At 37.7% G+C, this 13961-nt stretch overlaps 1 protein-coding gene and 1 pseudogene across 2 annotated transcripts in view; one reads left to right on the top strand and one right to left on the bottom strand.

Annotated features, from left to right (window-relative positions):
- SRBD1 (S1 RNA binding domain 1) overlaps positions 1-13961 on the top strand; it is a 251450-nt gene that overhangs the window by 126873 nt on the left and 110616 nt on the right. The gene's annotated exons all lie outside the window — the stretch shown is intronic.
- On the bottom strand, positions 12805-13440 carry LOC104987602 (annotated as a pseudogene). Its single transcript, XR_825148.1, has one exon. The product of XR_825148.1 is annotated as a peptidyl-prolyl cis-trans isomerase FKBP1A pseudogene (transcript).

The following is a 13961-nucleotide window of genomic DNA, read 5'->3' as shown; positions in this document are numbered from 1 at the left end:
TCCAATGAGTCAACTCTTCACATCAGGTGGCCAAAGTACTGGAGTTTCAGCTTTAGCATCATTCCTTCCAAAGAAATCCCAGGGCTGATCTCCTTCAGACTGGACTGGTTGGATCTCCTTGCAGTCCAAGGGACTCTCAAGAATCTTCTCCAACACCACAGTTCAAAAGCATCAATTCTTTGTCGCTCAGCCTTCTTTATGGTCCAACTCTCACATCCATACATGACTACTAGAAAAACCATAGCTTTGACTATACAGACCTTTGTAGGCAAAGTCATGTCTCTGCTTTTTAATCCGATGTCTAGGTTTGTCTTAGCTTTTCTTCCAGGGAGCAAGTGTCTTAATTTCTTGGCTGCAGTCAGCGTCTGCAGTGATTTTGGAGCCCAAGAAAATAAAGTCTGTCACTGTTTCCATTGTTTCCCCACTGATTTGCCATGAAGTGATGGGACTGGATGCCATGATCTTCGTTTTTTGAATGTTGAGTTTCAAGCCAGCTTTTACAAGCCAGCCAGTGTTTAGCAGTATTATCTCAAATCTTTTTTACAAACTGAACACATTAAGTTCTGACACTTTCAAATGAGCTTATTTGTTCTCTTCCTTTCCTTTTGCCTGTGTTTAAAATCAAGGCTGAGTACTTGATTAGGAGAATTTTTTTTAGAATAGAGAAGATAAGCAATAAAGAAGACAAGACAAGGTTTACTAAAAAAAAAAAATCACAGTTACTGATTTCCAGGTGTTACATTGCTTGGAGGTATGTTTTTTCATGAGATTTAGAATTTTTTTAAAATTAAAGAGTGACATGAAGTGATTAAAGGAATAAGGATATTTAATTAAAAAATACGGTTCGTTATAGCTGTTCATAATCTAAGACAGACTTGGAATTTTGTTTGAAATGCTTTGAAATTGTGCTAATAATTTTGAAGGTGTTAGAAAGTTGTTAATACTTTTTAAAGTAGTTTCAATGAGAATTTGAACTCTTTGAAAAGCATTTGTTCTAGAGAGACTGTGAAGAAAATAGATACTTCCTCTGGAAACCTAGAGTCAGACTCTTCTTTGATTTCCATAGTGACGGAGCTAGAATGTCTCAGTCCCAACACCCTCTCTCCCCCATTCCATTTTATTCTTGCTGAGAAGAGTCCAGAGTGTGACGTGTTTGTGTTTTCATTTCAGTCATGGATTGTGCAGGCATCTAAGAAAATTATTTTTCTGCCTAATTTCACCTTGAAAGTTAGCTAAACTATAAGTCCTAGTTAAATTATCTGTGTTGGGATGTGTTTTCAAAGAATGTTTTTGCACTTTAGGAAATAATATGTGGCCATAAAGTAGTCTTTTTTCTTTTTCTTTCATGGACGAGTTGCCAGATAACTTTTATTTCTTATATTTATTTTTGTTGAGCTTCATACTCATGTACATGTGAAGGTAGGTTTGTATTTAGCACCACTGGTTATCCCACTGCTGCCTTTCCAAAATCAGTTGTCCCAGCTTATGTGCTTTATCAGTAGGTCACTGAGTCATAGAATGTGATTTCATCAACTGGGAATTTGTGAAGAATTAAGTTACAGGAGTTAATAAGACTCTTAGTAAGAATTTAAAAGTATTATTTTGTGAAGAAAACAAATGGGGGAAGGGGGGATGGTTACTTGACTGTCTTAAGGCCCCTAGCTGGGCTTGAAAATTAAACTGACAAATTAGTAGAGAAAGCATACAAGTGTATTTAATTATGTTTTACATGACACAGGAACCTTCATAAGGAAAAAAATTCAAAGAAACAGTTAAGCCTGAGCATTTTTATACTTGGTTTGATGAAGAGTAGAAAGTTGTGGGGAAATAAATATAACAGGAGGCATGAAGGATTTTAGCTAAGGTTAGTAAACTGGGGGAAACAGTAGGGTCTGTGATTTTAAATTCCTCTCAACATTCTATCATCTTTGGAGATAAGGCTGCTTCTTTCCTCCAAGTATAAGGACAACACCTCTCACATGGGAGTCTTATGACCTGCTTCAGGGTAGAAAGGGAAGGTCAGAGAGTCTTTCCATTTCTCACACTCCTTCAGCTTAAAATAATTACTCTGTCAAAGTGGCATATCTTGTAGTAACATATCCTGATTCCCTTCACTTTCTAATTTTGCTTCCTGTTAACTGAGGAGTATACTCCAAGGGTAATTTGTGATTGGTTACTGTATTCTCACTTGGTCTTTAAAATTTTTTTTTCACTTGGTCTTTAGTGGGATGTGTTCACCTCTTCCCAGTTCCCTTGGGAGCATAAACTAGATGTAGCTTAAGGGCATAGAGCTATCTTTGTTGTAATAGTAGAACATAGAGGTCCATGTTTCAATGATTAACACAGATAGGATACAGGCTTAAGGAAAAGTATTACTCACTTCTGCAAACTCTAAACACAAAATCAGAAGTTAAAAGTTCCTAATTGAATAGATGTTCAGTTGCTTTACCAGTGAATTCTTTGCACTGTGAAAAATTCACTTCATAGTTCCTTTAGCTCATGAACTCTCTTGTTGCATTTAAAACGGAATTTGAGTTATGAAAATTCAAGTTAAGAACAGATTTTAGTAAGTCCACCTACACATTGATTTCTGTTCAATCCCAGTTGGTTGTCACTTGGGAATAGTAGAGACTTAGATTTGTGCCTTTGGTTTAAAAGCCTGAATTTGGTGTGCTGGAAAATTGTATTCTTTGAAATTTAAAAAACTCTCCTCAACTAAGATAAGTATTATTTAGTTTGTTGATAGTTTTATTCTTTATAGATTCAGGTTTTCTTTACATTGGGTTAAGTGGCGGACTTTCTTCCTGAATATACAAGACTGAAAGTTTCTAAACCGAGTGGTTAGCAATAAAGTTCTGGAAATTAAATATACTCAGGTCATACAAATATATGTAAACTAAGGTAGATAGTCTATAGGTAGGGAACTTGGGGAAATGAGAGTCAATTACATGAAATGTTTCTTTTCTTTAAAAACAGCCTTTGGGTTTAGAGGTATACTTAGGAAAAATGTATTATCCATGAAAACTGCTTTGTCAGACAAAAACATGTGGGTCTGCACGTAACTTTGCATAAGGAATGTATGATAGTGATGGGGGAGGAGAGAAAGGATTCAAATGTATTTCAGCAGCTTTGCAGGATAAGGCAAAGCAAAGCAAATAGCCATGCTGTGTGTCTCAAAGGGCCCTTCTGTGGGTATTTCAACTTGAAAGGGGATTAGCATTGGAAGTCTGTGACCATGTCAAACATTTGTAATTGAAGGTGGCTGTTAAAAATAATTCTTAACGTAACTGGATTCTAACAGTCTTGTTGATGATGAGGTAAGTGGAGAGAATAGGAAATGATCTGTTTGTCATCACTTGAGCCACAAAGCCAAGAAACGTAGTGTCTGGGAATGAAGGCTTTAAAAGCCGCAACATTGGGAAATGCTTGATAATTGAAATCAAAGAGGGTTTTTGTGAAAAGTGAAGAAGGATTGTATACATGGGAATATATATGTATAGTGTTGAAGTTTTGCTTTTAATGTCTCTTGCCACAGTTCAAATTGACCTTTTTAATTACTTTAGTAGCCACAGGTAATATAATGATTTTTGCCAAACTGTAAGCCTAGGCAACTTAAATGCATGCCTCATGTAAATAGTCATGTTCTGTGAGCACGTTTGGCTTGTTGCTTGTATTTTTGTCCTTTGAAATCAAGTTTTAGAACCTTTTGGGGGAAGTTCGTGGGCAACCAGTAGCTCTTTCTAGCACATGAATATGATTTTCTCTTCTGTGGATAAATTATACATCTTGCACTATATACATTCATCTGGATATTGGGTGAAAAAATTACAGTATGATTTGGCTACTAAAGAACATCTATTACATCTGCACATTTATGTCGCTAACAAATGAACGCTTCACCAAGGCAGTCTCTAAGAGATATGCAGCTTTGGGGGAAAAAAGTGAACAGGAAATGTTTTTCTTAGAGGATTTTAATAGAGAAACATTAAATGATTTGTGGTGGGTTTTATTTTCCTGAAGCACCTTCTACAACCTGAAATTCAATTGTATATTGTGCTAAGGGATGAGTGCACTGACCTTGTCAAAAGAGTGAGCAAGGATTTCATTTGACTTTGGTTTGTTAGTTCACAATACTCATGTATATCTGGATCTCTAGCCTTGGCTTTTTATACCTCTATCATCCTAGGCAGTCATTCACTATGAAAACACTTGTGTTTCTCTTTTTTCTTTGTATTTGTTCATTTGAAAAGCCTTTCAAAAGAAATTGCAGCCTGCATGTGATTATAGCTATCAGTAGCACTTAAACTAACTGCTGAGATGAAACTTTTTGTTGGGGGCCCTGCTAATTTCAGATACCAATAGAAAAAGAAGAATTTTCCCCCTTAAAAGACCCGACTTTACTAATTGGTAGCTGCTCTTTGGGTTGAGCTAGAGTCCTCAGGGACAGCATTTGATAGCCTAATTTTTGACATTTTAATTTGACAAGAAACAATTCAGGGAAACGACTTAGGCATGTGCCTGAAGTCTCTCACTGTGATTGTGATACTCAGGGCAGGGAATGCCTTTGAACGTCTGCAGCACTTTGTAAACCCTGTGATCCACTTCATATGATAGTTCAAGATCTTTGGCAGGTGTTTTCATAGGAACTTCACCTAAAGTACTCCTACATGGTTGAAAGACTCTTTTCTATAGATATTAGGATGTGGGGGTAATGCAATAAATACTGAACTGTGTGACAAAACAACATTCCATAGGGACAATAAATTTAGGTATAAAATATGTAAGTTTTTTTGGCCTCTTTAGTTATGTCATAGTCTGCATCTTTCTAACTCAGAAGTGTTGTTTCTTTAAAAAAAATTTCCCTTGGCCTTTGAAAATAGTGGAAGAGACTAATTTCAGATATGAGTTACTTGGTTTGTATCTCTTTCTGTATGAGGAAGAATTTACGTTTTTAATCGGAGAAGTTAAAGCTGAAGCAAATAGTGCATACACAATACATAAGCCTGCATGGTAGTTTATTTCTGAAAAATTAGAAATCTATGTTTCTCCAAGTGTTTTGGAGAATATTTTAAGGACCAAATTGAAACTGAAGTGGGTGTTTGAAAAATATCTGCTGCGAGAAGCCTGCTTTCTAAACCTGGGAAATAGGTGATAGAACAGTAAAGAGTGCTTTTTTTGTTCCTTCTGTGTGTGTGTTTCTAATATGTGAGGTTTTGTGTTTTAACCAGTAGATAAAGTTGGAAATGGTACTCTCGAACTTGCTCATGACGGTTCAGTTCAGTTCAGTTCAGTCGCTCAGTCGTGTCTGATTCTTTGCGACCCCATGAATTTCAGCACGCCAGGCCTTCCTGTCCATCACCAACTCCCAGAGTTCACTCAGTCTCATGTCCATCGAGTCGGTGATGCCATCCAGCCATCTCATCCTCTGTCATCCCCTTCTCCTCCTGCCCCCAATCCCTCCCAGCATCAGGGTCTTTTCCAATGAGTCAGCTCTTCACATCAGGTGGACAAAGTATTGGAGTTTCAGCTTTAGCATCATTCCTTCCAAAGAACACCCAGGACTGATCTCCTTTAGAATGGACTGGTTAGATCTCCTTGCAGTCCAAGGGACTCTCAAGAATCTTCTCCAACACCACAGTTCAAAAGCATCAATTCTTCGGCGCTCAGCTTTCTTCACAGTCCCACTCTCACATCCATACATGACCACTGGAAAAACCATAGCCTTGACTAGACGGACCTTCATGATGGTAGTGATTTATTTATTCCAGGTGAGGAAAATACATTCATTTCACTGATCAATGTATCTCCTTGGTATTGGGTTGGGTAGATAATTTGGAGAAGTAGCCTGCTGCTGCTGCTGCTGCTGCTGCTGCTAAGTCACTTCAGTCGTGTCCGACTCCGTGCGACCCCATAGATGGCAGCCCACCAGGCTCCTCCGTCCTTGGGATTCTCCAGGCAAGAACACTGGAGTGGGTTGCCATTTCCTTCTCCAATGCATGAAAGTGAAAAGTGAAAGTGAAGTCGCTCAGTCAGGTCTGACCCTCAGCGACCCCATGGACTGCAGCCTTCCAGGCTCCTCCGACCATGGGATTTTCCAGGCGAGAGTACTGGAGTGGGGTGCCATTGCCTTCTCCGGAGAAGTAGCCTGCTCAGAGTCAATTGGTTATGTTCTGTTACTTCTTTACAAGTCATTATTACTTTGTATCCTACTTAATTAAGTGAAAAATATTTAAGAGGGAAAAAAATGTTTTAATGGATTTGCCAGTCATAAATGTGTATGTGTGTGCTTGCTCACTCACTTCCCTGAAAACATTTGTCTGTTTCCCTCTCCTTCCTTCCCTCCTTTTCTCTCTTCTGTTTTCCCTCTCATTTAAATAAGGGAAAAAGAAGAAAAGCATCTTTCATATCATTGTGTAAGAATGCCTATGACTGTAAATAATTTCTTTCTTGAAGATTTATGATTCTATATCTATTTTGGTAAAATCATTTATGATATCTAACAATTTATTGTTTGTAATTTCTCATAAAGAACAAACACTATTCAGTTTTCTTCTAGGAATAAAAACTCAAAGTTACTCTAACATGGTATACTTGGGTTTGTATTCTAACATCTTTCTGTTTTTTAACTTTCAGATGAAAATAATGTTGAAATATGATGCCAGATGTGTGATATGAAACATTAATATTACTATTGAGATTGTAATTTTACTAATAATTGTCCTACGCTTGAGTTAGTAAACTAGAAATTATCAGGAAAAATTCAGTGGAGCCCTTTGTTATAAAATACATTTTCAGAACATCAAGTCATTTAAAATTTACTTTGGAAATGGAGACTTCATAGTTAAAACAAACTTGAAGAAATGAAATAATTTTAAAAGTTCTTTCAGCCATTGTGCATAGTTACTGTTGGATGTGATTGCCAGCACTGGGGAATCAGGAAGTCTGTAGTTTAAATTCTTCAGGATCAGATTATATCAGAGATTTTCTTTACACATGATGTTAAGAACATATTAAGTGACCGCTGTAACTTTCTTTTCCTTTCTTACCTTTGGGAATCTCAAGAACACAGCTTTAGCTTTCTTTTTATTTGTGTTATCTTTATATTTGTTTTTAATTTTCAAGAATTTATACCGTTAAGCTACAGCAGGACTAAGTATCTGAACAACCTTCCAGCTTTCTTTAGTATATTGTTTTTTAAAAATTGTGTGAATATCTACTGGCCAGGTTTTAAGAACTTGGAGCAGGAAACTTTATGAAGGGATAGGGGAGATGTCATTACTTTTAGGTAAGATTAGACCAGGAGGTTATGTTTTTTCATTTGTTAGTTTTGGGATCCTCCCCCCACCCCCAGTTATGATTTCATTTTAGCTTTGAGCAGTGTAGAGATAAAATACATTTGCCCAAAAGAAGGCCCAAAACAATTAAGATTTTAAATTTCCAGGGATACCAAAAGAGATCAGAAGATTTTAAGAGAATGTTCAGTGCCTTTAATAAGCATAGGCTTAATTAAAGAGGTTGCAGTTGGTGTCATTAACCAGCTAACATTTAAGTACCCTAGCTTGTACTCTTGCTTTTTGGTGGAGTGAAAAAAACTGATGACTTAGCATCACTCTTTACAGTGACGTTGAAAATTATGAGATATCTGTTTCTGGTTTGTCCTAGTTCTGCTTTTATTTCAGTTGAAATATATACTAAACTCGATGCCAGCACAAAGCTTGTCCGTTTCATGTGTCTGTTTATCATTTGCATGATTTTGAACAATAAACATTCCTTGACAACAGCATCACACTTTGTTTTTACCAACACTCATCGTTATTCCAAACATGAACCCAAATTGGTTTTTATCCATGTTAATGAAAAAAACAAATCCCTCTATTTCAATGAGTAAAGCATAAAAACATGAGATGCTGGAAAGTCTGGAATCAATTAAGTTAGCAAAGTGTGTAGGAAAAAGACAGCAGACATGGAAAATGATCATATCAAAATGACCTGTTTTATAGAAATTTGCAGACTAAGTGGTGAATAAGAAATTAATTTAGGAAATTTCCATTTATTTAATAATTAATTTTATTCATTTGATTTTCAGACTGCAGGAATATGTATCTGAGAGTACTCTTAGTCCTTATTTGATTGTAGGTCTATGTTAATTCATATTTACTTTTATCCTTTCTGTGCTATATATGTTAATTGGTCTCAGATCTGAAAATTACAAAGAAATTACTTGAGCCAGCTGCACAGAGTTGAAGAATAGTATCTATAGTTGCTTAAAAGGCAAGACAAGATAATGTAGACTCTGGTGAATTATTTTAGTTTGAAAATATGCACTAAAAGGGTACAGCAAATAAATACATTTCAGTGATGTAGCCACAGGGAGTGAAATGTTGAGGAAGAAACCAATTTGTGCAAGAATTGGAAGACCATGCTTGTTCTGGACGCTTCCAAAGGTTCTCACTTGGACACTATTTTATTTTAAAATACTTAACTTGAATATCCAAGGAGGTCCTGGTTCTTATTTGTGTTTTGTCTTTTGAGGCATGGGAAGAAATCAGGTGTTTTGAGGTATCAATCCTTGGCCCAGGGATCCCTTTGTATTTTTCAGTATAATATAAAAACCTAAATGATACTGAATGTTCTTTTCCATGGCTATACTGTTAACTGTGTACTACTCATCTGTTGTTCAGTTGCCCAGTCATGTCCGACTCTTTGCGACCCCATGGTCTACAGCACACTAGGCTCCTTGAATGGATCTACTCATATGAATGGATCCCAATTTGTTCAGTTTCTGTTGTATCTAACCAGATGACTTGACAGTGAATGCTCCTTTCTAAACAAATAACCTATTCTTATGCATCCCTGGGTTGGGAAGATCCCCTGGAGAAGGAAATGGCAGCCCACTCCAGTATCCTTGCCTGGAAAGTCTCATGGACAGAGGAGCCCGGTCGCAAAGAGTCGGGCGCAATTGACCAACACTTGCGAATGTACAGTATCTCCTGCTTTGAGTTTTCCTTGAAATCATTTCTTTTTCTTAGACTGAGATAGGAGAAATAAAGTAGACCATCATGCCAATATGTGAATCTCTGGGAACAAAAATACTTACTGATTAACTTTCACAAAAACACTTTCAAAAGGCCCCAAAGTTTTCTAGTTATTGAAAAAACCTGTGAAAAGATGATTGGGCTGTGAGAAGTGGGCAGAGGGTGGTATTTAAGTAGGTAGAAGCCTGGCCTTACAGTCCAGAGACTAGTTTTTCCTTTTTGAGTTTGAGTTTCAGGTGATCTTGATTTAATTTTATTTACTTCTGGTTCTTTCTAACCCCACAGGTAAAATGAAGAGGATACTTAGGATTCTGACTTCCTTATAGTAATTAGATCTTAAAGCACTTACAGAAAGCTGTAAATACTACAGAAATGCAAGAGATTCATGTTGATTTCAGATCAACTGAAAATGGCTTTGAGGAAATAATACTTACTTGTAGACTAAGCAAAGAATTCTTTGACCATTTTTTGCCTCTGCATTGAAGGAGCTGGTTTGACCAAATTATCAGACAGGATATAGACAGGTGCCATTGCACTCAGCTATTTTCCCTTTTGTGAGAGCCTTGAGTTGAATGTTTCTCTGGGCAGCTAGTCTTTGGCACCGCACCTTTGTTCTGAGAGTGGCATCTGGCGCTAGATTGATTTAACCGAGTCTGAGGTTTGCTCTTTTCAGAATGTGCTCCCTAGGCAGCTTCTGTGTTGCTCTGACATGACCACATGCTGCTGCTGCTTTTCCTGCCTTCCAGCACCACATGTGAGGCTAAGACATTCTGACACCTGCCATTTGGAACCTTTACTTACTGAAAAATGTCAAGATTTTCAGACAAGATGAAGACAGATATAACTGATCATTCTTCCCTTTCTCAGAAATAGGCTGAGGACATTCGTTCATAGATGGATGAATTGCTATAGTAGTACAGTTCTGTTAGTTTGGAGAGAGGCACCCAGATTTGTAAAAAAAAGCATCAAAGTTGTTTATGTGTTCTTGTTCTCCTTTGTACCTATTATGCATGATATTAATTTGCTGTTTGTATAAGGAAAGGTTTTAGTGATTATCCTTTGGATTTCACAGGATAAATGGTGAGAGTTGGGGGCAGGGGATGCAGTTCTCCTTGCACCTTATTGTTATGAAGAACCTCACTAGGAAATTGTAGATTTCAGAGGATGAGCTTCTCTTACGATCATATTATCATACAGATGGACACACAGATAACTGTCAAAGTAAGACCTCCTGTTTGAGGTCCTTGCTGCTGCTGCTTCCTTTTTTTTTTTTTTCCCCATTGAGCCTTGATGTTCTAAGATCAGAGGACTGATTGGTAAATAAGGACAGGAGGAAAAGTAGGGTAACCTGCTGAGTTTGTTCCTGCTAGTAACTGGAATCTAACTGGTTGAAGAAGGGGCTTGAACACTGTTATAAAATGAAGGCTTAAAAAATTTATTATTTTGCTTTTTCTTACCTTTCAATTTTATGAATAAATTATAATTGGTTGTTGGCTATTGAGTAAGCTCTGTATTTCTTTTTAAAAATTTATTTTTAGTTGATTCTTATGTCTTTATCTTTATCTAGGATCTCAAGTTCAGTAATGTTGCAGAGATGGTAATATCTTAATTTTGTATAATTTGGGAAAGATGTTCCAATGACTGTAGTTATTTTGAATTACAGAAAATGTAAAGTGGTTGGATAAGATGCCTTATAAGTTTTTATTAGGAGCCAGACTATTTTGAGAGACTGTGGCTCTCTTATGAAACTGTATTCTCTGACATCTCTTTGGACAGCTTCTTAAGTGACTCTGGGTGGCTCACTGAAAAAGGAGAATGAGTATTGGCCATCAGACTTATTCGTTGTATTGTAATTTATGAAGACTAATAAAATAATAAAATCCATCTCCAGCAACTGAAAGGCAATGAGGACTAATGGCTTTTATGTTATGAACAGGGTCCATGAATTAGAACATAAATATTTGAAAACATTTTATAGTAGAGGCCTAGGAGTTCTTCAGTATACAAAGCTTCTTGCTTTGGGTCCTAGACTGGCTTGAATTATATAAAGAAGGATTCTTTTGCAAATTTAAATGGGTTTTAATCTTTTAACTGGATCCTTCTTATTGCTGTAGTTTTTCCATAAAATCACAGAATCTGTGTCTTAGGTCATGGTTATAGAAATAGTAAAATTATTCATATAAGTTTATCTTACAATTTGCTTTTTGCACATGGATAATCAGTGGGAGAGGGGTTTGGGGGAGAATGGATACACGTATATGTATGGCTGAGTCCCTTCACTGTTCACCTAGAAAACTGCCACAACATTGTTAATTGGCTATACCCCAATACAAGATAGTTTAAAGTTATCAAGAAAAAAGGAAAAAAATAAAGTAAGCATGTAGTCATTTGGGTTTTACCCTTGAAATGAATCATCTTAATATTGCTTCTACCCGAATCAAATGTATCCTGTATATTCCTGAAGTACGTTTTATGCATTTGCAAGTTATGATCCTAGATAAGATTTGAATTTTAGCTGCAATCTTTGACTCTTCTTCATTCAAGGTACAGTAAATATTCAACAAAGAAAGGGCTGTACTTGTATATGAATTATTTTAAATGCCCTGATATGAAAAACTAATAAAAATAGAAACCTCAAAATAAATGTATTCTTTCAAATAATACACTCTTTTTCTATACTATCTTCCATGGTACACCATTTATCTTTATTTCTACTTCTATTTCTAGTTTGTAAGGTGGACATATTTCTTATATTCTTTATTTTTTACTTGAAGGATAATTGCTTTACAGATACAGAATTTTGTTTTCTGTCAAACCTCAGCGTGAATCAGCCATAGGTATACATATGTCTCCTCCCACTTGAATCTCCCTCCCAACTCCCTCCCCATCCCACCCCTCTAGGTTGATACAGAGCCTCTGTTTGAGTTATACTTATATTCTTAAGAATGGTATCAAAATGCATATACTGACCGATGAGTGACTCTGAAAACACTGACACAGAGGTCCATGTTCTTTAGTGCCAGCATGCCATCCACTGTTCGCAGGTGATAGCTAGGCCCACCTGCAGCTGAATTTATTCATTCTATAATGTATTAAAGCCAGCTAGTTGCAAGTTCTTTATTCCCTTTCTTCTAAAAAGATTAAATATGTTTAGGGTGATAGTTGTGATAGGCTTTGCTAAATCAAAACAGAAAAGCAGATACTGTGAGTGATATTTGCATATTGCTTATGTGAATGGAAGCCATTAAGCTTTCACATTTTTCAAGGGTTTACTATGTCTTTTGAATTTTTTGAGGCTTTTTTTTTTTTTTTTTTTAAAGAAAAGCCAGCATCAAGCACTGGTGAAGGAAATGGCGACCCACTCCAGTGTTCTTGCCTGGAGAATCCCAGGGACGGGGGAGCCTGGTGGGCTGCCGTCTATGGGGTCGCAGAGAGTCGGACACGACTTAGCAGCAGCAGCAGCAGGGCTTTTAATTCAGCCCAAGGACATCTCTCAACTTGGAGAATAGTTTGGCCCTGAAAAGCGTCTCAGGTCTTCTATGGCTTTGCAATGCAGCAGTAAGAATGTTTAATATATAACAGAGAAAACTTTCATCCAAAATAAAATAAGATAAAATTAAATAATATCCTTGTCCTGCCCACTCCACACACCAGTTCCTGTTCTGAACTTAATCCATTACTTGTGCTGTTAATACCTGACTAATACTTAACTGAAAACCTAGAGCCAAAGAACTAAAACTCAGTCCTAACCCCAAAACAAAAACAAACTAAAATGAGTAACTTGAGGTTTATGGCAACTAGTTCACGTCAGCACACATATGAGGAGGAAGGTGCTAGAGCGACGCTAGTGACAGAACACATTCAACTAGGGAAGATGGTTATAGGAAGAGTAGTGGAACATCAGGAGAAGCTCCATACAGACTTGTAGGTAGCTGGAGGTGCCATATCTTTCCATGGCACATCGGAAAATAGGGACTTCAGGGAGGAGGCCGTTTCTGTCACTCCAGTTTTAGAAGCTCCACATCAAAGATGAGAGTAGCATTTGGTGGGATGATGCCTGGGTGCCCTCTAGAACCATAGGCGTAGTCTGGGGAGACAGTCAGCTTGGCTCTCTGACCTATGCTCATTTGGGCAATCCCTTCTTCCCAGCCTCGGATCACCTGCTTCTTGCCCAGCACAAACTTAAAGGGTTTGTTTCTGTCCCGAGAGGAGTCAAATTTCTTTCCATCTTCCAGCGTCCCCGTGTAGTGCACCACGCAGGTCTGGCCGTGCTGCGGGAACGTGCGCCCGTCTCCAGGAGAGATGGTCTCTACCTGCACTCCCATGGCGGAGGAGGCCTTGCGGCTGGGCGGGCAGACAGGTGGGCGGGATGGACCGAGAGCAGACCGGGCAGCGGTTGTGCGGCTCTGCCTCGTTCCTCCGCGCAACGGCTGAGCGCGTGCCCTGGCACGCCTCCCTGAGGCTTTAGAACACTGGTTCTTAAAGTCGTAGACTTTATTAGAATTTAAAACTTTTATGTTTCAAAAGACCGTTAGAGAAATGGAAAGACAAGCCAAAAATTGGGAGAAAATATTTGCAAATTATGTATCTGATGATGAACTTGTACTTAGAATAGGCAAAGAACACGATGAGACAAGCCGATTAAAAATGGGCAAAGATTTGAATAGATATTCCACTAGAGAAGATTAGGAAAGGCCAACAAAGACATTGAATAAATGTTCAGCATCATCAATAATTAATAAATGTAAAACAAGCTACGAGTAGATAGCACTTCATGACCACTAGAATATGCTAAGTCACTTCAGTCGTTTCCGACTCTGTGCGACCCCATAGACGGCAGCCCACCAGGCTCCCCCGTCCCTGGGATTCTCCAGTGGAATATCTCTGGAGTGGGCTTCCATTTCCTTCTCCAATGCAGGAAAGTGA

This window comes from Bison bison, unplaced genomic scaffold (genome assembly GCF_000754665.1).
Source record: "Bison bison bison isolate TAMUID 2011002044 unplaced genomic scaffold, Bison_UMD1.0 scf7180017864101, whole genome shotgun sequence".
Classification (NCBI taxonomy): domain Eukaryota; kingdom Metazoa; phylum Chordata; class Mammalia; order Artiodactyla; family Bovidae; genus Bison; species Bison bison.
The sequence above is the reverse complement of the archived record's forward strand: the minus strand, read 5'-3'. Positions and strand labels throughout refer to the sequence as shown.